This window comes from Bombus terrestris, chromosome 5 (genome assembly GCF_910591885.1).
Source record: "Bombus terrestris chromosome 5, iyBomTerr1.2, whole genome shotgun sequence".
NCBI classification, from domain to species: domain Eukaryota; kingdom Metazoa; phylum Arthropoda; class Insecta; order Hymenoptera; family Apidae; genus Bombus; species Bombus terrestris.
Window position 1 is genome coordinate 2,703,965 of NC_063273.1, and position 27,140 is coordinate 2,731,104.

General features: G+C 40.6%; 1 long non-coding RNA gene across 2 annotated transcripts in view; it reads right to left on the reverse strand.

The window, feature by feature from the left end:
• Nucleotides 1-27,140, reverse strand: part of LOC105665769 — a 115,472-nt gene that overhangs the window by 59,688 nt on the left and 28,644 nt on the right. For both annotated transcript variants that reach the window (XR_001098737.3, XR_007224135.1), the window contains exon 3: nt 7,777-7,814. This is a non-coding gene — a long non-coding RNA (uncharacterized LOC105665769). The remainder of the gene's footprint in view (nt 1-7,776; nt 7,815-27,140) is intronic.

Below are 27,140 nucleotides of genomic sequence, written 5' to 3' on the forward strand. Positions count from 1 at the left end.
TGGTTTTCGTTTCGAAGCGGAAAGTGTAGGATTCAGTTGGCCGAAATTCATTTTTGTAATATCTCTGTCATAATCCTCATTTATCCCCAAATTTTCGAAGCTTATTTGTATCGAAACAAAAATACATAGTAAAAATCGATGACCTGACTTACATCGAATAATGAAATATAATTGCGTCCATTATCCTTATCTTAATTCGTTATACTTTCCTACATTTTGGAATCTATAACGTGAAAATAGGAAATTAGCTAAAACTGAAACCGAATTAATTTGTGCCCAAGTTTCCGATATAGGACCAATCGTAAGAGCAACGCAATATCGTGTAGCAACATAAATAGAATTATTAAAATATTGGTGTATTAAAAATTTCAAAATCTTTAAGAAATCGTTAGAAGATTAAATAGATATAAAACATCTGTAAATACTGCGTATAAAAATTGAAAAGAAATCGTAGAGACTCATCGATCTTAGAAAGTACATTTCCAAAAGAAAATTCCATTCCCAACAAAATGATGAAATTGATAGAAAAGAATGTTGCAACAATTTCGACTTATACAAGTGTTTTGTTGCAATGTAATATTCTATTTTAACGGGTTCGCGTGGTTGGGAACGTGTTTTACTCGAGTCTTTTGACGCTGATTGAACGACGACTTTGAAATGGATGTCAACGCGCTCGGAAAAGTCTGACTCGTCTCTTCGGATGTGAATGTTCTTTGTAAACAGCAGAAATCACGCACAGGCTTTCTGGGCGTGCTGAGAACAAGTAAGTGTGCGTGCATATATCTCCAGAAACCGCCTAGCACGATAACTCCGAGCCGTGTGATAAAGAACAATTTAACGGTCTTGTTAAAGATACGAAATACGCCTACTGCGATAAAAGTGAGTGAGCCAGCGTGTTTCGATCGTTGAAACGTAATATGTACCAAGGATATCGAACCACTGTGTCAATAAGAATATAATGCAGTGCATTTGAAAGTACGAAAACAAGATGATTTTGATAGACATAGGTAATAATTTACGCAAATGCGAGATTTTATAAGTTACGTCGTTCTCTGTTTATGTAGTTTTGAATATTCGCGTATTTGTTCTAAGAAAATTTACTTTTATGAATCAATTCGATCATCTCAAGTTAGAGAATTTAAGGATTTTTATCCTGACTTTAATACATTGTCATTTTCTTATTGCTGGAAACTTATATCTTATTCTCAGACAGAAACATTATTTTAAAAGTATGTTTAATTTTCAAATATTGCAATTTATTTTATTATATGTGTAGATTAAAAAATGTTCGTGCCTCAAATTTGGTAATCTTTTCCGCATTTTTAACGACTATCGGTAATTTTTAATTTTAAACTGTGCAAAAACGAAAATATTTAACAGAGAACGTAGCACGCGTGATAAAGGAGATTTTTATCTTTTATACGTTTCGCGTAAAAATCAATTCGTATAGAAACTGTGAAAGACGTGTAAAAGGAAACCTCGTGAATCGACAAAACCACGCTATCGATTCAAGCAAATTTTTATAGAACAGCTTTTGCCACTGGAAGAAAGCAAGTTGTTGCCAAACTGACTGGCATAATTAACTGTAATTTAGAAAACCCGATAATTATCCCTACCATCCTGGTACTTCGACGAACTTCCTAACGTATCGAAGCGATAAACGACCATAAGGCGCGCGTGACTTTCCGCGTTTGCCATCCAAAGTTCGCGACTTCTCGTTTCCGTTTTTCACCATCGATTGCCAAGATAAAAAGGCGGCTAGAATCGGTCGATGTTTCCAATCAAAACGTTTATTTCAACCTTGCTGATTCAAGAAATAATTAATTATACGAAGGATCGCAGAACGTGAAAAACGGTTTTCCATTAATCAAGGGTTGCTTTGAGACGCGCGCGGCAAAGTTCCAAGCGAAATCGAAATCGATGTATAGGCATTCGCGTAAACTTTCCAATCAATAGGGTGAGATGGCCGCTTGCATTCGCGCTGGCCACGAAATTAATTTCACGAATTGAAAAGGTGACCCTTCAGACGCCAATACAATTAACCGTGAAACCCCGAACTTCATATTTTATACGGCCGGCGACACCGGGCAAATTGAAAGAGACAATTTTTGCGGCGAGCACAATCGCGGCAAATGGATGCCGCGAAAACGCAGCGGCCTCGATTCGATGAATTGCCCCGCCGGACGATTCCACGCGCGTACCTACATACGCCCAGTTGAAACAAAAGTCGACGCAGACAGATTACATATGCTGTTTCAAAAAGTCAGGAGCATATAGTATTCACCAAAATCAGTAAGAAAGTCTTAAGAAGAATAGATCGAATATCATTAATTTCGAAGCTGTAACACTTCAGTCTATATCGTATCGTATCCTTGCTTCGAAAACAACGCGGTTCAAAACATGCAAAGGACGATGAAAAAACGATAAGAAATCAGAATCGACAGAATCAAGTTCGTTCTTGGCATTTGCATATTGTAATATTAAGGAATTCCAAAGAATTTGTTCGTAATGAAATAATAAAATAAGATGCAATGTATAACTCGAAAATTAATAATATTCCTGGCCTCGCATTTATTATAATTTTTTAAATAAAATATTTGTATGTATACTTTATTTATATTTATATATATATTATCTTAACAAAATATTTATACACGAATGCAGTTGATGTTGAACAATCGTAAATAAAGAAAAAGAGAAATAAATGATTCGACCGGATGTTTTATCGTTTCAAATGTTTGAACAGCGAAAATCGAATTTATTTTGGTTTGTATTACATGCTTCTGAAGTTTAATCGAAACTCTTTGAAACATCCTGTATAGTGAATATCATTGGTGCATTATACATTTTGGTAACGAAGGGATACAGAAGAGGGTGAAAAACGCAGAAGACGCGTCTAACTCGTAACACACGTCGTCACACCTGACGTCACACACTCGTTAGGGGGCAGATGGGCCCCCCTCTCAACCGTGACGTTCAGCCCGCAGTGGGTACCTGGCGGCGTCTACCCATGGGGCTTCTTTCCTTTCTCTTCGTCTCACCCTACTCCCTCTTTCTCTGTATCGTATCCGTGTATCGTAGCGTGGTCCCCCCTCTTCATCGGTGGCCCCATAAGGCAAGGCAAAATAAAACTTCTGTCAAGGGAGTTCCCTTTTCCTCGCACACACGCGCAGCTGCTCAGGTAGCACGAGCTACTTCCACATTAGAGAACGGAACTGCCATGGGGTGCCGTGCCCCATTAAAATTCCGTCTGGCCAGACGCCCGGCTGCTCCCTCGCGTGCTGCGCGCAATACCGTGAACCGGGGGACGGCAGAAAGAAAGAGATTATTAAGGTGACGAACTTTCGATCGATTTGTTCGGGATGCGCCCTCTTCGGTATATGTACCAAAGGGGCAGAAATGCAATATTTTATTTTGGAAAAATGACACGGCACGGGGAGCGGACTAATCTTCAGATCATGGAAGTATATTTTTCATATAACAAACCGGATAGATTTTAGTATTCGTAAGCTCGAAGGTAGTTAAATCCTTTTACACAAATGAATTAATAAATTCTAATAAACAGATAAATTGTTCTAATAAATTGTATAATGTATAAGGGTAACATAAGACAGTTTATCATATTTGATATACAATTGTAAAATTGTAAGAGAGAAAAATTGTTTACATAACTTGGAAGATAATTTGGAAGAGAACAAAAATCAGAATTTCTTAATGTTTATCGAGCAAACCAAGTTACTCGATGAATTGCTATAAGGCTAATGTTCATCATCATTGTACATTGTCAAATACTCATTTAAAAAGTAGGAATTGTTTCTGCAATGTTAATGTATAAATATAGTCTCTAATTTATCACTTGCTAATTCGTTAATATCACTAGCTGGTAAATTATTGTGTAAAAGGTGTCGTAGAATTTTTCTATCAAGCTGTACACAAAACTTGACAAAAGATCCCAAGAATATTATTGTATCCTTTCAATTGGACCTTAGCCTCTTGATCTATTAATACAGCGACAAAAGATTCGGTTAAGGAAAACTTCCTGCCCACTGCCTTCAGTGACCGTTTTCTTTAGTCGAGAAAGAGATCCGAACTAATTACAACGGGTACCATAAAAACGTACAAAGGTGCGAAAATGAGTGTAAAGTGAGGCGGTTTATTGTCCGACGTGTTATTGCACAGTGGCTGAAATCTCTTAAACTACGTCAAAATGGCCAATAACGAGGAAGACTCGACCGATTTCACGCCTCGGTTGAAAGAGAAGAACTACAGACCGATTTGTCGTCGGTCGTAAATCTTTCCTGCTAATTCTCAGCACGAGACATCCGGTGTGCCTAGCAAGGTATTGCGGGGGCGTTTCGTGTGGTAAACATAATGTCCTGACCGTAAAACCTTTTGTCTGCGCTGTGTACCTTCGTTTTTCCGCATGGACTGAACGTGTGCGCGATCCGAGCATTACACCTGGTATCTTTACTAAATCGTATTCTTTTTCATTTTATACGAGACATTATATTTGAGTTTTCTTATGTATCAAAGTATTTAAAATAGGCTATTATTCTCAATGTTTTATTATCTAATTACTTGTCAGAATAGAAATACTCATATATGAAATTGAAATAGTTTTATAAATATGGAAATGCTTACTCGTAATTTTGGCATTATGACAAAATTTGTTCCTATTTTATTCCACAATGTTGAATATAAAGATACCTTTTTTTGTAATAATTACAGTAGTAAGTACAGGCTAATAATTATGAATTAAATCAAATTGAATTTGCTATAACAACTTTTCCTATTTATATGCTCGTTATTATGTATATCAATTTTATATAACATATTAATTATACATTGTCAATTTTATGGCTGTAGCATCGTTGCTTGTTTTGGTACAGTTAATTTGAGAGATTTCTTAACTCGCACTTTCTATCAATCATTATTTTTCTAGCAACTGTCTCTATCCCTGTTCCTTTTCCGCTTCAATCTAATTTACTAACGTCACATCTGCATTGAAGTGGCTTTGCGAAGTGGTCATGAAGAAACTAACGAAGCTGCCATTTACTAAAGAGCCGATTCATCGTTCAGCGTCTAATTCAATTCTCCAACGTTCCTCCAATACTATCATCGTCTATAAAACAACTTGTCTCGCGAAACATCTGCTCGCACGAGTTTCCTCCAGAAACCCATCTCGACACCTCTTGACGTGGAATTCCGTTACGTTTTCGACTTTCAAGTATATTATACATACACGCGTGCCTGTCAGAAACTGAACTATGGAATCATGCGAACGCAATGGTTCGACGGCTAAAGTGCCGCCGATAAAAAGACCGAAACGGAATCCACCAGTGTTCTCTATCTTTTCTTCCACCCTCGCGAGCCTTCCAATTCTTCGACTGTTCGCGACAGATTGGCCGACACTCTCCGCTATATCCGGCTCCATTTTTGAACCGCCTCCTCCCTAACGGGAGCTTAACATCATCAAAAACTAACCGCATCCAGGAGCGTTTCACGATCGAGCAACGCGACTGTATCGTTTCTTTCACCGTACGATGCACAATGACTTTGGAACATATGTCGAACGACGGAGTTTCTCTCGGCCGCATCAAGATACGTTATTAACGCGTACCAGAAGAGGGGAAAAACGGTTCGTTCTCTCGTGTAGGAAATTGTAACGGGTAGAAAAAGAAATCTAGAGGGAAGGAAGATAGAGAAAGACGGAATGGTAGTAAAGAACGAAGGAAAATCCATTTTCATGTCGAGAACGACTCGAGCGCCTAGACACGTGGGTGGAGAAAGCAGAAGGACGAGAAAGGTGGGATAGGTCGAGCCATCTGGTTCTTTGCTCTGCACACGGCCACCTTAAGGGCCTTTTAAATCCACCAGAGACACACACCTTGAGACCTGTTTGGACCAAGGACCCTCGAACTCGAACGCTCGGCCCTTTAAAGATCGATCCTGAAACGAAGACACCGAGACCTTACCCTTGGCTCACCTTAACAACCTCGAGGGTAACCGCACCATTCAATGGTCCGGCTCTCTCTTCACTTTTTTAATACGTGTACACGTTCTTCTGTTCCGTTGATTTGGATCGTGTTTTTCCACGGACATCTCGCTGTTTGGTTTGTATCGGGTTTAATGGACTCGCAGGAGCCCCTTTTTAAAGGTTTTGATTGAAGGGGTGTGTTTAGGTGATGGATAGTTTTTACCGAACTGCATTTAGATCGATATGTTTCATCTTCTCTGTTTACTTGGGAAACGGGAATTTATTACATTGAAATTATTTTCTTAAATCGTGATACAAATGCCACGTGAACTACCAACGAGGATGAGAATATTTTCATGAAACTGTGAGAGGTAAAACTACGACGATGGGATTTTTATCGAAAGTCTTACTCTGTGAGTAAACGAACGAAAGAACGATGCATCTATAATCTATAAGATCTCGTGCTTTCAAATAAAATATTAATGCAATGGTCCATGCATCTTGCATCCTTCCACTGAATACCGATTAACATTTTATAGAACCGCAGAAAGAGAACGAAGAGCGACGTACATGGGCTGTTTACCTTGAAGATCAGCGTATCGCGGCAGGCTCACCGACAAAGCCAAATTAATTTGCGAATCGTTCTTGATGCGGATCTCGAAGGGATCGTCGGTCGCTCCCTAATCGATATACATACTGAGTGTTCATCGTCGCAAGTCCCGGACGATATCGACGAACCCCAACGAATGCAGAAACGAGGCAAGTCCACAGAAGAGAGTAGGAAATCGAGACGCGAGACGAAACGGCTGTACGAATACACGTATGCGTAATCTTCGAGTGGATATCGGGAGATGAAAAAAATTGCAACTTCAGATGCTGCTACGGCAAGCATTTCTGACCCGTATCTCGTGCAATTCTCGTTGCCCCTTCCCGTACCCTGCTACTTTTGTCTTCTTACACAGCCTGAGTTCACCCCGATCTCTGTCGCGGGACCTGGCTACGTGCAAGGGTGCATTTCGCGGACCCGGTTACCGCGCTCGTAGGCACACATGCACTTTTGTCTACGTGACGCATGTGTGCCGCGACTTGCAAGCGCGCGAGCAAGACAGAAGAAAACCAGAGTCAGCCAGAGGCCGCGGAAAAGGTAGATCTCCGTGTGCTGCGAACGCCACGGAACGAGAGAAACGAGAGTATGACGAGGGCAAAAGAGGGTGAGGCACGGAACTGCTGGGGTTGGGCAGACAGTGAGACTTTTATTAGCGAAGGAATCAGCAAGCATGATTATGTACCTTAGAGCGTCTCCACCTCCGTTTATCAGTTCCGCCCTTCTCCTTCTCCTCCCTTCTTCGAGCACCCGTTTACCTACCTTCTCCCGCACGTCTAACCACCCTTCCTTCCTCCTACTCTGTTTCCGTCACCGTCATATCGCCACTGACATTGCACGACGACGACGACGACGATGACGACGACGACGACGACGACGACGAGGAGACTAGTACGACGACTACGAATCTGCCACCCCGTCGCAGCTGCATTGTCAACCCCTTCCCTCTGCCAACCCGCTGCTCCCTACACGAGTATATGCACGCAATGGCGTAGAAAGCCGAGGAATCGCGTCTCTACAGACGCGAGATAAACGATTCTTCGTTTTCTTCGAGAGCTTCGATGGGTTAAGCTTAAGTTCTTATACGTATAGACATCTATCGCGTTGCGTAACATCGTCGAGGTTAGCTTGAGGGTGATTTAGAGAAGGAGTTGAAGAGTATTGATGGATAACGATGAAGGATATTGGTACTTACGATAAACGTTGCTGTGGCGGTTTGAAAGATGCTGTCCCCTGCAACAAAAGAAAATTGCGAATGTACATCTTCGTAAAATGAAAGCTTTTTGGTAATAAAGATTTAAGGGAAACCGTTTCTAGTAATATTAATTTTTGTTTCCTTATTTTCAAATTATTTCCAAAATTATTGAAATTATTTCTAGAAAGGATTTCACACGTTAAATTCATATAACGATCAAAGGTATTTCGTCTTAAGTAAAATTAATTGTTTCGGTAAGCAGATCCTGAAGGAGCGAGTGCCGTTAGAATCCCTTGCAGTATTACCAAATTCGTTGTCCGTAGATGAAAACGCAGAGAACAGAGCCGTCCTCCACGAAATTTGCATCTCTGCCTCGCCAATGCCGCCCAAGGCGATATTGTCGTCACAATGAAACCACCCTCCCCCCGAAGCTCGCTATCCCATCCCTCGATACACACTCCGACACAGCGATGTCATGTGCGGGTGTCGCACTCGAACTTTCGCCTCGAACCAGATGCGCGAAACTTCGCGAATTCTGATCACGCATACATCACGGCACGGCTAACAAAAAAATTTTATCAGCCTTTTTTTCTGTTTTTCCCTCTCCTCTCGTATTTTTTCTTCCTTTTTTTTTTTTATTTTTTAGTTTTCGAGTTGTCCCTCTGGACACGCTAAAATCCTTTTGAAACAGCCGTGTGCCAGCCGAAACTTGCGCCGGAGAAAATTTAGATGCAGATGACCAGCCTCGTCCGCGCAAACTTTTTAATTTCGAATTCTCGTTCCGGCACGAATTTAGTTTCCGATAGGTATTACCGGCTCGAAATAGTTACGCTAGCCTTCCTGCTAATTTACATTGCATTGCAGGTGGCGACGTACCCATTGTTCGTGTCTTCGAGTTGCTGTTATTTGACGATTAAATTGCAGCTTCGGCAAAAAAGCGATTGCAAGTATATATATGTAGACTACAGAAACAGGTTTCGAAAAGTTGTAAATTTAGGAGAATCGTAATAGCTAGATTATGGTTTACTATGCTTTCATGAGATATTTAAAGATGCTAAAATATATAAAATGCATACAATTATAGTACTCAACAAGAAAAGTGAAATATATCGATTCTAAGATCGATAGGTATCTTCAGTATAAAATAATACATCTATATGCATCTTATATGAATACTTGTCGGTTATAATTTATTCAACCATTGTAAATAATAGTAGCTGAATTACAATAATGTATGGGAAATGTATATACTTACATATCTATGCAAGCAATATGGAGTAAAACAGGAAAATACGAAGATATACATCTGTCGATATAAAATTTACATATGTGAATATCGTATTCAAATAAAAGGAAAGTATATTTCTAGCGAAAGCGGATATAAAGTTTCAAGCCTTACTATGAGTGAATATTTTCTTTGATATCGTAATAATAATGATCTTCTCTCGCGATACGGTATTTCTTTTCGTTTAATTAATCTTTTCGCACTTCGATCTTTTATTCACATTTAATAAATCACCAAGCGATATATTTAAATTATCCATAAATACAAGATTACATCTTACGATGAAGGAATGTTTCAGATTTCATACTACACGTGTATATTGTTTGTCTTGCTCTTTTTAATAAGTAATTGAACTCCTTAAAATTTGACTACAACATAATATAAACGAAATAGCGTCTATTTATGTGAAATAAATGCCAAGCTCCATACATTGACTCTACATACTTTTCGGTCCTTTCAATGAATACTATCCCAAGTTTCTCTATTTTATTATATAGTAATTATACATATAATATATAATAACAATTCACAGAGTAAATATAAATCTTCTTATCCATTTGCAACGTCTTGTCAACTTCGTACTCGACCGATTCATGATATTTAAAGCCGAAACACTACCAAAAATTTATGTACGTGTTTCAGCCTCCTTTACTTTCATCGCGAGAGGAAAACTGAGTTCTAGTGTATCATCAATTTCTCGTGAAACAGCGAAATTCCACGAATCAGAATGCGTCTTTCTGTGCCCCTATTCAGCGGTCTCGGCGAAGGATGCATCGGTACAACGCTTTGGTGGCGAGGGTAAGGAAGGAAGAAGGACGAAACTAAGGAGGTCATAGGTGTGAGGCATAGTTCGACGCCAGTATCTGAGACAGTTTCAGCGGGCAAGACTTAACAAATAGGCAAAGTTTTGTTCCGAGGATACCGCGCCCGGCGGATTCTCCGGCGCTGCCACGACATCCTCTCTCCTCTTTGTTTCCAAGTTTATGATGTATTAGATGTTCCCCGTTCATTCTGCCGCGTTCCTTTCCTCCGTTACCGCGCCTTTCGGCTGACCAATTTATGTCGTACCCGGCAGTCTACGCGAAACTTCCATCTAACCGAATTAACGACGCTTCTCATTGCGATACACAAGAATTTAGAATGATTGGGTACGAGTAAATTTTTGAAACGAAGACTATAATTATGTTATGTATTGGAATAAGTTTGGATGAGATGGACCGCGGACTTTTCAATGATGGAACAGGCATAGTTAAAATGATTCACACATAAAATGATACATATGTGTTTTCCTACCTTACAATTTGACTGCTTTAACGCGAGTGTTATAGTTTTATCAATTAATATTATTTCACCTATATATTTAGTATTATTAATATAATTAATATTATTAATTAATATTAATTAATCTTCTAAAATGATTTGAACTAGTAATATATTGCTATGAGGTTTAATATGTTTATAATATATTTAATAAATATTAACCTTTGTTTTATCGTATGCACGTGTAACTCTGGGTAGTTTTGCAATTGTAAAGCTATAAAAGAATTAAAAGGATAAACTGGTATTAAAGCAATGAAATGTATGTAGTTTAACAATAGCTCTTGTACTATAGTATAGGATGTATACCTAACACAGAGTGTAATATGAATGAATTTCTCGTGCGAACCATCTGCTTTGACTTGAGTTTCTAACTCTTATACACCTATGCCAAACGATTAACTTAGATTTTCTATCGATTTAGATTCTAAAATAGGAAATAAGCGAAGAAACATATGGTACTTTACTATGTGTTATAGATTTTCGTTATGAATTCCTTTTATAGAAAGAATATTTTCAATATATATAGAATATGTTCAAATTCATTGCAATCGTTCAAATATTTGATTAAAGTACACTTAAGCTCATAAAGAGCTTCCTCCTCAGCTGATCGTTGGATTATCGTATTAATCGTTGTAGAGCTGATCGTTACAATTATTCGAAATTCTTTCAAGTATAGAATTTTACTGATACACGGATAATACGAGCTACAAAAAAAGAAAGAAAAATGTCCGAATTTTCATACAAAGTGGGCAGAGGAACTAAGCGGCAGAGGATACAAGCGCAACGATCGACGTGAAAAGTTTCGTATCCTCGTGGAACGCGCGTTTCGCTGTGGCCGGGGCTACGCAGACGCGTCTGCTGCCCCCAGGATTAATAAACTTTGTCGCGTCTCGGCTTACCCCGTTGGCGTAACTCCGTACGTGGAAAATCAATACCCGATACACATACGTATCCTTGCAGAGGTCCGCTTCTCTACTTGTCTCGCGCTATCTCTCTTTTATCACGATACTATCTGTTTGGTAGTGGCGCGCTCGTGGGAAATACAATCGTACGCCGCCTGCTCAGACGATAGAGAGGTGATGAGCGAAGCATTTACAAACACAAGTAGGTCGTCGTAACGCGTTTGTCGTAACGCCCACATCGTTGTCCCCACACCATCCTCCTGGCAAGAGACGACGTCGCCTCTCTTCTCTTCAGGGTGACAGATGGCCCGTTAGACAAAGAACTTGGTCTACTGCCTTTCGTGGCGCGTTGCGTAACTCGATAAAACCAGCGTCCAAAGTCGATCGTCCTTCGACGTGAACGCTCTTGCCCTCGTGCAGGCACACGGACCGATCGTCAAAGGGACGATGGGGTTGAAAATCAAATAGCGTCGTCTCGATGGGAAACCTTGATCGTTGTCAAGATTGAAATCTCTCTGTCGTTCCTTCTCTATTGACCGTACCTCTTATCTTTCTTCGCGATCGCACCGATCAGAAGTTTCAGTTCCCCCTCGAAACGACGAAAACCGCGTCAAGAACGATCGAAGGGTGCTCCATGCCGTGTTCCATGACGATTAGACGATTAGGAGACTCCCTTCCGCAAAACCTCGTTACGACACCCGCTATTGGATGTGGAATTAGCTGCGGGAATTACGATCGTTCCGCGCTTTTTCTGCGGTATTGTGATTTCTTTTTTCCCATCGGGCTTGCGTTTTGGGAGACCGGCGGATCGCATCAGGGGAAACGTTTCTAAATACTGTGCAACCGCAAATGGCGCTACCGCGTTTGAACTGCTCGTCACGAATGCTCCCTCGTTGGTAATTTGTCTCGTGTTTACTATGCTCGAGTTACACTTTCGTAAATATGTACGTGATTTACATTTAACATTGTTTTCCAAAGGACTTATAGGTGGAATTTCTGTTTTATGGGCGATATAACACTGTCCTGGAAAATTCACATAGCATCACGAAATGTGATCGAGTTTTGTACGACGGTATGAAACAACTATCGTTTACTTCTGTTCGATTATGGCAAAAATGGTTTAAACAGTATTGTTAAGAAATATATTATTCGTGATATCGGAACATCGAGAAGAACAATGAAATATGAAAGCTATTATTTTGTTGCTTGTTATATTTTTGTGTTATCGTTCTTCCAAAGCAACTACATCGTAACCTGTTGTGAAAACGAATAATATTCCGAAATTCTCGAGCGAAGCTCGCACGAGAGAAGGGCTATCGTGGATCCAATAATTCCGGGCAACAATAAATTCCCGTAAAGTCCAGTCTCTCGATACGAATGACGCGATGCTAGATTACAGTGCTGTGTCTTGCGATTCACGTTATGGCACTGACACGCATGAACGTGCCTGAACGCACTGAAACGCACACGCGCGTATAGGAAGGGGCGTTACGTCGATGGCTGACACAATGGGCACGTGGCAGAATCTAATCACACTCGCAAGTTTCAGGGTGAGCTTGTATTTTTTTTTCTTTTTAAGTTCCGTCAATTCAGCGTGCTAAGTCGATAGAACGTAAGTTCGTTAATCCGTGCCCTTCTATGAGACAGAGCTGTTTTCGTGCAACGCAAAACGGTATTTACGTAAATGTCGGGATGAATGAACGTAGTTGAATGATCTGCAATTCAGCCCCTATAATTTACACGAAAATATTCTACTAGCGTTTGGTACATTTATTTTTTTTCCTATTGTCAATCCGACTTATCGAGTTTCGATTAGGATTCGTTGGTTTGTCGTAAAGTCTGATTGGATATATTTGGCGTCGTTTTATTGTCCCTTCTCAATCTTCATTCGATTATCGATCTCAAGAAATTGCTTTTCACTAATTCTCCGAAAACCATGAAATGAATATTACTATTTATATAATCATAACCAACGAACAAGTACACACCCACAGGCCACACACTTAACGACGAGCTACGAGATATACTTCAAACATTTTGTTCGGTTTTAAGGATTTTAATTTACAATAGTTTTTAGCTTCTAAAACTCATTTACGAATTTATTTAGATTTATTCATTGGGATTATCTGATATCAGTCTCTCAGACCAAGGGACGTCTAGGAATAAAACAAAGATGTGGCAATTAACATTTTGCCTACTGTTTGATACTGAAATAACAGCTGACGTATTTATATTTTACAGTAAAGTAGATGTATTCTCGGCGGATTTATTAAATTTAGCATGAATATCTTTTGCAAAGTAGCAAAGCAATCGGAAAGATTTGTTTCGATGTGTTACACGTTCATATCAGTTCGAAGTCAGCGCTCGATACGTCGTTCGATTGATTAAGCTGGTGTCGTGCGTGCAAGTTGTACATGTGTCTGGAACTATGCTAGAAACACGTGGCCCCTGCCTCAGGAGACGCCCCTTTCATCTAATCGTTGCACCGTTAATGGATTATTTCAATCGAAGAATCGGGGGATCGCTACCGTTCTTCACAAAGCTATAATTATGCTCCGCCTATCATTATAGATTATTCTACTACTTATGTGCCGTAACAAGATTCCTAATAATCTCACCTTATGCTAGTTTTCATTCGCCGTAACTAACAAAAAGGCATCTTCAAATGTTACACTTTTAAACAATATTCTACAATTCATCTTTTGCAGAATAATTGCAAAATTTACTATCTATATCTTACGATTAATTTTTCGAAAAAATTTACCATTTATATTTCGCTGTATTTTTCCTCAAAATAAAATTTTTACGAGAGTCCATAAAATAATAAAAGTTAAAAGAATCGAGTGATTCTCACTCGATCAACCTGAATCACGGAAAAGAGTAGATCAAGGTAAAAGTAAGACAGAATATATCCAGCTGTTACGCTAAGTATCCTGAAACGGGACAGCGAGTTCCTTACAGGAAGGATGAAGCAACAAGTGGCTTCTTAGCTCAGGCAATCTTAGTTCGATGTTCAACAAGTGTTTTCCGAATGGACGCATGTTCTGGGAATCTTTCGCAGGAAGTTTAGCAAAAGCAGCTGCTTGTCACGAAATGTTTCTACATTTCTACTGTTCAATTGGATTATCTGGATATCTAATAAAACAATTTGTTGGTTATACCAAGCCACTTGTTTCACATTTTTATTTATCTAATGTTTCTTTTTATTACAGTATGATCGTTTTTTTTTTTGGTCTAAAAAAGCAATTGCATTCTTTTTAGTTATAAATATAGCGTGGCCTTGCATTTGTTTAAATTGAAACCAAAAACATATTATTAGTAGTTATCTACATATTAGTTAGATATATATAAAAATATAATTTTGCCAGACATTTGTACAATTCTGTAGCTCTTTACCTAAAATCTTGAAATGATATTTGCTAATGCATAATTTAAAAAAAAAATGTATACTTCATCGCTTCTATCGAGAAAGAACCATTCATTGTATTTGTAAACCTTCGTTGCAATCATTTTGCGTACTGTGGAAGGAAACAGGAGTATCCAGGCGATAACAAGACTAATAATAACATTCCTTCATCACGACATCCAATATACATTGCGTCTAATATTTATTTTTCACTTGTTCTCCACGCAATTCCTATTTTGACATTTCACAGCCCTAGAAGAAATAATAATTTCTAAAGAATCCCTAGCCTTTAAAACTTTCATCACTTCCACCTTCCACTCTAATCTCTAATAGAACAAAAAGAAAAAAAAAACGGACGAAGAAAACGAAAAGAAGAAAAAAACGTGAGAAAAAAGAAAGGAAGAAGTAACTTTCCACCAAAGTTTCTCCGTATTAACACGGAACAAAGCGCTCCTAATCCAGGGACGAGAAAGAAGGAGAAACATGACGTGGAATGGGGCTCGTCGGTTTCGCGTGCCGTCTCTAAATAATAAAATAAAAACCTCGACCCTCTAGATCCTTGGCCCACGCTCAATCCCAACAGCAACAAGTTGATATCTTGTTCCCTCGAGGGCGGCCCGGGGGTAGGAGGACTCGAGCAATAGGAGGAGGAGAGTATCGTCGTAAGAAAACGCTTTTCCTTTCTTTTCTTACTTTCATCCCCTAGCTGGTTGTCCCTTTTCATCAACAGATTCCTTATCCGTACCCTCTAGCCCGGAAAATCTTCGTAGGGAAGTTCCTCGTCCGTGAAGGGGCTAAGAAAACTGGCTGAATTCGGGGTAGAATGGGCTTCCTTAGGGTTCAGGAAACGACCAAGATGTAAAGGGACGGTGTTTCCTTAGGGGTGGTTACCGTGAAGACGATTCAACCGCACTCAGCGTCTTGTAACCTGTTGGAATTACCCTCTTCGAATGGGATAAAGTACCTCCTCATTGAACTACGTGGTTGGTTGGCGTTTTGCGGCTACGAAGCGTTGAGATTATGGAGGCTTGTTTACTGTGCGTGGTGAGATAACGCGGTAATATGGTATTTAAGGTAATCGAGAGTTTATTTATTTAGGTAATGGAATAGAAAGGTAACAAAGGTAATGACTTATTAAAAAGGTGTATCAAGAGGATATTTTCTATATTTTTTGCTAGTTATTATTTGTACTGTGATATTTTTATTAAATTTAATATTGTATTTTAATTATACTTTCAGTTTATTATATTTAATTGTATCCTGAGCGGAAATATTTCGCTGATTTATTATACGTTTAATGTGCAGACAAAAAAAGAATGTTTATTGAGATCTTTTATAATTTATAAGAAAGGCAAAACATGAGCATAAAGTACTTTTCAACAAATATAGATGAACAATGCCAGTCAAAACATAAAAATGACTTTTTATCTACTAAATTCGCTGTTACAACAGAATAAACAAAATATAAATCCAGACATGAGATTGAACATCAATATGTTTCTATAAAAGTCTTTAAAAGTTCCTTAAAATGTGATCGTCTCTCGAGTCGATAAAATCTTAAAGAAACTTAAAGAAACTTTAAAGTTTAAAAGACTGTCTACCTGACAGGTTGCTTTCTACGGCAAGTTTATTGCTTTATTGTCCATGGTAATGGTTAACAAGCCGAGAAAATCACCGAGGGAGGGTGTAGTAATTAGCAGACATTTCCCGTAGGCTAAGAAAGCCGAGTGAGATCAAGAGGATGAGCATTTCTTGGGGGTAAGCTCGCCTTAAGAAAAACCAAACGACCGATGTCTTGTAACCTGTTGAAGCAACCCCTCAAGAGATAAAGTGCTTTCTTGGCACCGATGAAGAAGGGGCTGAAAGTTTAGTTGGGGGCCTCTGCTGTGCAAGAATCTTGAGATGCTTGGGATAAAATCTATAGAGTGACATAGATAGAACGACGAATGGCAAAGCGTGAAAAGGAAAGAATGATAGCCGAGATCTTTCCAGATGGAAAGACGCGACACGGCGAATCCCTGAAGAGAGACAGTAAGAGAGTCAGAGCAGCCAAGAGCTCTTTGAAGAAGTGACACCTTTGTTTTCCCAGAGGGAGCTCGAGCGTGGTGTGAAGGGTTACTAGTCTTCAGGAAAATTGGCGTTACGAGGAAATTACATGGAGACGAAGATAAAACCCTTGGATGGTGTCTCGTTAACTACACCACGCGTGTTCTTCATACGGATGATTATTCGCACATCTTAGATTGCTAATAAAAAATTACAGTATCTCTGTTGATCCTGCTTTTTATCGATTTGTTAAATTTTTAATTAAGGGCTGATACGATTATACAACAGCTTGGATTGTTATATATGAAGTGTTTACGTATTACCAAATGGTCCAAAATTTGTAAATATATGTAGATCAAAGTATAATTAGTTAAAGATATTTAATAACATTCCGTTCATTATCGTTATAGTATGAAACATTTTTTGTAATTCTACCGAATTATCTAAATTTAATATTATCGTATTTTTTACCAACTTATGTATATTGTATTTAATATAAATAAGAATATTACAAAATAGTATAAAATATTCTATATATTATCATTGTTGATAATAGTAGAGAAATTGTTAATAATACAATGGCAATTAGAACCAATTACTCCACGAAAGATTTTAATGAAAAAAATTCTATTATAAATTACACGATCCAATATATACGATAGCAAAGAAAACTGAATGCCTTAATAGGAAAACCACATTACCTAAGCAATTTCTAATTTTCCTATCTATATCCTCGAACAACTATCCAAGGCTGAACATAACTAATAAAAATCCTCTTAATCCGATAAGCTAAAGCACAAAAAAAGAATATCACTTGCCACTACCCAAACAACTTTAAACCTCTTTTGTTCCATCGGGTTTATATTTCCTCGCTTCGTCCGATACCAAAATCTTCGTCCACCTCGATTGTCTCGTTGATTGACAAAGAATTATCCCGACAAAGGGGCTGGCTGCACAATCGACTCTATCTCACCCTATTTCCTCGAATCTGTCAAAAGAATCTACGCCCGCGTACACGGCATCTCCAGTCGATTAACAGGATTGATCGCGGGCTAGCCTCTCAGCTGCCGCTTCCGGATCCTATCGTTCTTCATCTGCCTAAAGTACTCGCGAAACACAGCCTCTAAACGGCGCGTGACTTCCAGCCCAGGAACTGTTCTTTTTCATCCTCTTATTGGAGAATACGTCTATTGTATCCACCAAACCCGACGCAAGGATAAATATTTAACAAGCTCCGTGTCGTACTGTTACGTCAATATCCCAGAATGCATCCGGACGCATCCTTCCGGCCAGGAGGACGCCCAACAGTGGGATGCACTCGATCACGTCGGGGCTAGGTCTGGCTCGATCGCGTGACGAGAACAGAGACGAGCTCTGTGTTGCGTCGAAAAGGAGCACGGGATCCTTTCAGATATATTCAAAATATGCAGAGCAACGGCGCATCGCTCGGGCGAACACCGACAAAAGGTGTGCCAGCCGCGAAGCTAGAGGGAGGCCCTCGTTTCGTTTAGTACGGTAACGGGGGTGGAGGGCAAAAATAAGCAGTAAGAAAAGTGGAGGAGATCGTCGATTCTGTTTGCCCACAAAACGCCGTAAACACGAGACGATCGGCATTATGCAGTCGTCGTATACAGACGTACAGACAGACAAACAGCCACCTACTACACGAGCAGATGATGAACCTTTTTCAAGATTTTTAGGATTAGCGACAGGCGGACATTATACGCGGGCCGCACGAGGAATCTAAGGGAACCGCAACGTCGAAGAAGCGCCCAGAGTAATTTGAGATGATGCTGTTCTTTCTCAGCTGCCATTCGGCAGATGTCGAAATTGCTTCATCGCGGAGACAATAACGCGAGGATAATGGATTTAAGTCGAGAACTCGGAGATCGATGTCTTCGTCGGATAGATTTCAGTTTGTTGGTTATGGTGATCGAATTGTTCGGAGATAAGAGAACACATTATATGTGTCGTTTAGTTTTATACTTTTGCCGTTGGTGACGCATATGACGCGTTGCGATCTGATCATTTTTTGATAATTACGTAATGATTGATAACGAATCTCGATGAGAGGATAATTTTGATAAAATAATTGCATCGTTTCGTTTCGAAAATAAGGTTTCCTTTGAGACGAGTGTTGTCGATAAAACGATTGTAACGATTGTTTATTTATTATCGAATAGTTGTTAATATCATAGCAGCTATTAGCCGAAGTATCGGACCGTGTTTCTTAAGTGCTAACTACGTTAGAATCGAATCGGAAGATTTATTGCTTTTCCGATACTATTTTCGAGCTTTTGTTATTGATTTATTAAGAACGATTTAAAGGAGACTTTGACTAAAATCGTCAACCACCAGTTGATACGATTGTTTCGTAACATTCGTATATACACATTTAACTTTTAATTAAGAAGGAGAAATATTAGTTTTGTCTGGATGAATAGACACGTTGCATTATTCCGCGATTCATCTCCGATACTTGCAGTAGCTATTACATTCTTAATTATACCCATGTACATCTTAGTAAATCTCAAGAAATAAATGCAGTATCGGAGCAAAACAATCCTACACAAGAATAAACACAGACAAATAGTTCTCACGATATTATTCATAATTCAAGTAGAAACAATGAAAGAGATAATCTCGAGTAGCCACAATCGATAGTGCACCTACACTACGTTTTAAGCTTATTCTTTACATTCTATTCCAATAAATCTCTCCTTTGTCTGCTCTCAAATAAGCACCAATAAATATTAACAACGAAGGGTGGTCTCCACCGTGAATTCTGAAAGAAAGGAACAGGCCGTATAAGAATCGCAACAAAGGACAATGAAACGGAAGGAGACTCGATAGCGGCCGAAGATCAACGAACCGGCACGGCGAGCGGAAGAGAAATCTAGTCCCTGATTCCGTGCTAGTAACGCCAGCGCATGAAATTTTCAATACGCCCATGTTTCGCGAGTCTTTCGAAAAATCAACGATGCAGCGGTTTCGTCGCATATAAAGCAGAGTAACAAACGGAAGTCGCGAACGAGATTACCGACGAAACGCATGCGTGCCTCGTATGAAAAGAAATTTGCCGGGGAACGGAGCTGGGCTTGTTTCGCGGAACGCACAATCGCAGGATAAACCGAAGATATAATGACACGTATGACGCGGTAAAACTTCTGTGCCACTTCAGTTAACTTCTGAGGGATTGGCGGAACGAACAATCGCGGAATTGAAGTCATGGCGATTCCACGGCTGCTTCACCGGTTGACGTACCGAGCAAACCTGTTACGAGATAGACTCAAAGGATCTTGTCTGGTACGCGAATGTTTGCGTATGTATATATATATATATATGTACACGGTATCGAGTCGCAGCGCACCCTCGCCGTGTGGTCGTCTTGGTTGTCTCCCTCTCTCTTACTATTTACCATCGAAGAGCAGAGAGTTAAGGGAAAAAGAAAAGAGAGAAGGAGAATGACGAAGAAGCGGCACGTAGGAGCGCAGCAGGAGAGGAACGAAGACGGGGACGCGCGAGGAAGCGCGCACCGGTAGAAAGCAGCAAGAGGGCTGGGAAAAATGATAGAAGAAGAAAGGGAGACGTCGAACGGTCCTTTTCTACCTTCGACTCTTTTCTCGAGCGCTCGTTTTTTCCCCTTTGTCCCGAAGCACGGAAATTAAGAGACTTCTGCCGGTAGTCCAACCCCTTCGCAGGATCCGCGTATATACGGACGTGCAACGCACAGGCACTCGGAGCCGCGAATCTGTGACACGCACACACGTTAGCCGATCACAGCGGTCTCTATCCACGGGACCATGTGCATGTGCAGACGTACAACAGGGACGCGAGTCATTGTCCGCGGACACCTGTGGACTTACGTGCTATGTACGATGTAGCCACTTACTTCAGAGCCCGCTGGAAAAAAAGCTCTCTTGCGCTTTTCTCCGCTTTTCACACCGGGCAAACTAAGCACCCTAGCCCTATGTCTACAAGACTCGTCCTCTGTCCCTCTTCAACCGTGCTATTCTTCCAACGGTGTGTCTTTCTCTCTGCTCTGGAACGCTCAAGGTTCTTAGTTCTCCCTAGCGCCTCGTGCTTCGTTTCTCACCCCCTCCCCCTACTCCATCCTCTGTCTAAGTCTGGGGTGAGAAAGTCGTTCAGGGCGTTAAATCGTCTCTTCGGCTCCGCCGCTTCGCGCACCCGTTGCTTTGTAAACTGCCTCACCCTCTCGAGAATAAGATAATGCAAAGTGCAACGGCGGCGTGCTAGGTGCCTTACGTCACGCGACACACTGCGTTGCCGTTTTATTTCTCTCTTTTCCACAGTGACGCTGTTTTTTCCGTTGCCGTCGCTGTGCTTCCTTTAATTAAAAAAGTTATTATCTTGGAAGAAAGAGAAGCACTGGGCCGGGGCCGCGTATTTATTCTCTCGGTGTTTGCTGACCGTGCCGGAGCTCGCGGAGCGACGAGCGATTTTTGTGGTAGTCGGACAAGAACCCTCGAGAACAGAAAAGATTGTACCAGGAACAATTGCGATATTATATTAGGAAAAGAACGATTAATCAACGAAATTCTTTTGGACGAGACGATCACGCAGCCCATGCGCTCCTTCGGCTCGATTTATAGCGGCTTTAGAAGCTTCTTCGGATTATCTGACGTATTACTTCGATTCTATTACTTGGAAGCAGTTCGCAACGTCTCTTACAGATAACCTCCACGCCACCCTGAGTAAACTGCACCGATTATTGTAGGCGTGTGGGCTACCATCTGCTATATACTATTTGCAAGCTCGTACATCTGGATACATTGGCGTAATAACAAAGTTTTAGTTCTTGTAGGAGAATGACTTGGGCAATGATAATACGAGACACTTATATAGATTCTATACAAAATACGATTCCTTGATTCGATCAAACAGGGCTATTGTTCAACGAACATCGATGCTAGCGATTACTTACGGTTTCACGCGGGAAGAACGATGACAGGAGAGAGATTCGATGATTAAACAGTCGACAAAAAAGATACTGATTTGTCCGAGAAGAAACGAACGAAACTTTCTCATCTTTGTCCCTGTTTAACGATGGAAGTCGAAAAAATCGACTGGACGAACAAAACGCAAAACCCTCCTGACGCTGCAAAAAAACATTATCCATGGAGAAGTGTCCTCGGATTATCAGCCGTTGTATTTGATTAAAGGTAAAAAGCTATTGCTAAATTATCCGTAATATCTGTGGCAACGAGTATCGTGGAGCGCCGGAGTCTGCACAGTTTGAGAGGGCGATGAACGGCGGAAAAATTTCATGCACGCCTAAATGCTTGTGCACGAACGTAAATTTGCACAGGCTCGGACACACTCGTACACACGCGCGCTTCTTGTTCCTGCGTGTATCGACAGAGATAAAAGAGAGAAAGAAAAAGCGCGAAATAGAAAGAGAAAGAGGTACGAGGTGTGCAGTCGATCTGGTTGGTCGGGGTAAAAACAAAAATCGAGGCCGAGCCCGCAGATACGCGGTTTTTGCGAAATTACCGGTCCCGCCTCGTACCTCCGTGCATTCCCGTAAATCAATCGCCGCTTCGACGTTCGTATATATTTTCCGTTAATTATTTTTATTCACGACTCCGCACGTAGGAACGCCCAACGCGCCCATCAGGGCCGATCTACGCGTCAACATGCACCACTCGGGGCCACTGACATATTCCACGTATATATGTATATATATATATATATATTATATACTCACGTGCGCACGCACGTATGTACATATTCGCGCACTTGTTCCTGGGATATACGTCGAATTTTTCTGGGGAAGCTCGTGGAACGCGCGCCCAAGCCCTCACGCATCTACGATGCGACCAGAAAATTCTCGAAAGTATGGACGCATGGGCGTACGCGCATAATCTGCTATCTTTTTCTCTCTTAACTTTTTTCTCTCTGCTTTTTTTCTATTTTCTCTCACGTACACTCGTCGCTGACAGGCGTGCTTGTACGCGCGTCCTTTTTCCAATAGATGAGGAGAGGGCAAGGGAGACAGGGGGTGAGAGAGGACAGCCAGGGAGAGTGGGGCTGGTTCGTCAAATTTGCACATTTATTCGTTTATCGGCATACAATCGAGCTTAAACTCGGCCGAGTTCGTATGAATGCGTGGACACCGGCGGCGTATGTGCGTCGCTACGCATGAACTTCATCCCTTATTCATAACCTTTCGAAGGGCTTGATGGAGCTCCGAGGCTCGTACGCCGCACGGACAATCTCTCGTTTTCTATCTATCTCTCTCCGACTCTCTCCTTCTCTTGATTTTTTCTGTTTTTTAAACTCCTGCTCTGCTCCCCCTTGTTTTCATGCACGAGGTGGGGGCGGATCGCATTCCCCTGAAATGCTTCATTTGTCGCGCGGCATTGTGTAATTCTTGACAATCTTGCGCGTCTTTCGGCGCCGGTGCAGGTATAACTCGTGGTCGAAAGGGTGCAGGGAAAATCGTGGCCGGACCTCGACCGAATAATTTTTCGTCCGCAAATAAATACACCACGTTTCAAAGAAATATCCACCGGTTTCGGTTATTATTATTTGCGATTTTTCCCCGAGCAGCTTCCTTTTCAACACTTATGGCAACGCGATGATATTTATTGTCCGGCTAGCAATTATCGATAGTCGTTTTCTTATCAATTCGTGTGCCGTCTCGATAATTAGTTTTCATTTTGATCGACTGAGTTATCGATTTCAGATTTGCACGTTTCTTGTCGGATTTGAAAGTGGAGTGCTTGGGAACAATGCCCTGTTGTTTGGCATTGTTATTTTTATCATTTGATTTTTTTAGTATTTGTTTTTATTGCGTTTTAACTGCACTTTGAGTTGTAAGTGCTGTGATATCTGACATTTGGATAATTCTTGCATCGTAGATTTCGTTTTATGTTTTCATGGTACATTGAATATCTAGAATTTTTTCTGTCTTTCAGACAAATCTTCTATTTTTTAACTCAATATCTGATACATACTGGTATATTATCCATGTTACAGAGTGATATATAAAAATGGCGAGCTACGTAACATTTAATATCATTTATTTGTTTTCAGCTTTACTAAACATACCGATAGTTTTACGTGATAAAAAAGAAAAAGAGAAAAAAATTTCTAATTAGAAGAACATCCCGATGCTAACCCCGGACATTTGAAGACGCGACAAGTGTAAATAAAGGGCAGGGCGTGCCGATTGTGTAACTTGTGGAGGGACGGGCAGTTGCTAATTAACGATTCAATCGCACACACTCGGTCGCCTCGATAGTTTAATTAATTCCGAAATAGTTGGCGGCGCGGACTAAACCAAGTTCAGTTTGGGAATGAACCTGAGCGCCACCCTCGTCAGGCATCCTGTGGTCAGGAGATCCAGCAAGAAATAAATTACCAAACTGCGCGCTGTTCCCAAGAATGTCCACCCTTCTTCCGAAACGTCGAACCGTTCGCGAAACAATCTCGACGCGGATCGAACGGCTCGTTCTTCGTTTCCCTCTGGTAACCGCTCCGATGTGATGGGGCAACGGCAAAGACGAGGCTCGATTGTCACTTCCGTTGGGGGAGGACCGAGCGGAACCGTGTTCCAGAAGAGAAATCGATTCGGTGAATGCGAAATTTTGAAACCGGGGAAACGAGCATTCGAACCAGTTTTTTTAGGCTTTAATGAGAAACAGCAGGCGAATCCTTTCTTGTGGAAATGAATAAAGAGACGGTTATAGTTAAATATTAATTTGTAAATAATTGTACCAAGTAGTGGTATATGTACGAAAAAAGGAATACGAAAGAATGTTTTGCGAGTAAAGAGAAATTTGGAATTTTCCAATTATGCATTCTTATTGTTGTAAATAATATGCAGGTTCGTGTGATTTTGTGTTAATGGTTGTAGAAGATCAATTAAAATATAGAAAAAGAGACGTAGAGTTGTATCATAATTTTAATGGTTCTTTTCAAGTAATATCATCGTAAAAATGATAGTTAATTACAACGTGTACTCTGAATGAAAATTTATTACCAATATGCGCATAGGATATCCATATCTGTCGTAAATTATCAGTCACACGAACATTTATACGATGAACAAAATTACCTCTCGTTTAACAGAATTTTCTAACATATGCTTGTTATCAAAGAACGTTACCAAAGCCGTCACACTCGTAACTTCCCATGAAGTTGTCAGTGGTCGGCAAAACGTGACCGTAAAAGAAAACGACGATCGCGAAGTTGGCCGGTATATTTGGAAAATTTGACGAGTAGCAGCGTGTGAGCTAGCCATGGTAACAAGGCGGGCAGTTTGAAGGGTCGAAGTTGGCCATAACACATGTGTATCATTACGTAGTTCGTAGAGTTTACCGAGTTTCGAATTTTTCCGGTATACGGTCGCAGAGTGCACACCTTGCCGTCAATTCCTCCGACTTTTCTCTCATACGTGGCCTTCCTCGCTACTGCCTGGCCCTGGCTAGAGCAATAGCGAGTCATAGAAACATTTCTCGTGTGTTCTGTGTACCCTTTGCTTTCGTGTTGGCGAAGTATCGCGGTCGTGCGCTACAGTTATCGCGTAGTTACACGATACTTGCACGGTCTCTGGCTGCAAGCGTATCTCCAAGCGGAGAAGTAGACGTATGGTTTAGGTGTTTTACAGGTTCTCGTAGCGAGTTCCTCGAAGCTCGCAATTTGGCGAACCATCGTCTCCTTTTTCTCCGTTTTCCTTTGTATATTCTCCTCTGCTCTCCGTTGCTCTTGCTTCCCGTCTCTTCATCCTCTCTCTCTCTCTTTATTGCGCAGTATATGTGTGTGCACGTGTTCCGTGACGGTCCGTTCCTTTCCGAGTCTGCCACACGCTTTTTTTATTTTTCATCGCGCCTTCTTTTGTTTGCCGCCTTCAGACTTTGTAACTACACACTATAGTCACTATAGGATCCACGACCGATCGCATCGGCCATCGCCGTTTAATAAAGCCGCAATAAAGGCGCTGCCTGAGAAGAGTCATCTGATCTACGGAGCGTAATTGCGAGTAATCCAAGTGTACACAACGCGTGTGTTTGCGCGAGCATCTATAAAATGCGCGTGTGTATGGGTGGAAGGAACGTGTGCGTGATGTCGTTGGGGCGAGCCTTTGTCAGCCAGAGTTGACGGTGATATTAGTTTTCAAAGTTTCCGCATACTGTTCGACGAAATCGACGAGCAACAGCTTTAAATATTACCAAAGTTGTGTAATACTTCGTTTCGACGGAAAAATTGATTTTTTTACTCGACACCCGTGAATCGGTTTCGATAGCTATCTAATTGCCGTTTGTAGTATAAATACGATGATCTTTGAAGACAAAGTACGATTCTGATATTTGGCCATGTAGTAAAGTTATTGTGTTATTAATCAAAGATTTGAGAAAATCATTTATTCGAAGAATTGCTTTATCCAAAGACAATGTGGAGTGTGGTTACTTAATAAATATCGTTGTTGGTTATTAAAGGAAGCATGGACTATTTAAAATTGTGAAATGTAAAAGAACAGAGGATATGAGATGGAATTCATATAATTGGAAAGTTTGTTAATAGTAATTTCATGTTGACAGATTAAATAGAAGTTATTAAATAAATAACATTTCATCACGTTTGTTGTAATGTTTCCATTTGCAGGAATTTGCAAGCAGTACATAATATTTATGTAAATGCAATAACGCTAATGATAACGTCGTGTTTGTCAAATTTATACGATAAATTTTCAAGTCTGCATTTCCTCTAGATCGATTCTTCGTTGGAAATTTAATCTTTTATACTATTCATATTATTTAACCCTTTCTGGGCTACATTTTTCTGAACGACGAACAAAATTTAATTTTCAATTATCAATAATAAAATCACATTTTTTCTAAACGGATAAGATTTTCCCCATGTTTGATTAACAAAGCTAAGATCAATCTTACCAGATGTATCTATAGATAGATATATTTATCACGTAGTTGATTAACTATTCGTTTTTCTCACAACGTCGTGTTACGACCATTTCCATTTCAATCAAAAATTACCAATGGAAAAAATAACACGAACCAACGATTCGTACAGACTGTACAACATCTTGGCTGATTTCTTGAGTTGGAGCGGAAGGGTAGAAAAGTTGGAAGCGTGCAGGTTAGCGGGAATCGGGAGGAATCGGGCGACCAACGAAACCGAGACAGTCTGCAATAATTATCGGGGGTCTCGGGAAAGAAGAGAAAAAAGGAACGGCGAAGGGAGAATGGAAGGGCAACGGGAAAAGGGACAGAGAGGTCGGTGCGCGCGGACAGAAAAAGAAAGGAGAGCAGAAAAGAGAGGAGAGCTGCGAGGGACGATGAAAAGTTTGACCGGACGCAGCGAGCACAATGCACCGTGGTCCACCCTCTCCGCCTCCACGACCGATCCACCCCATAATCCC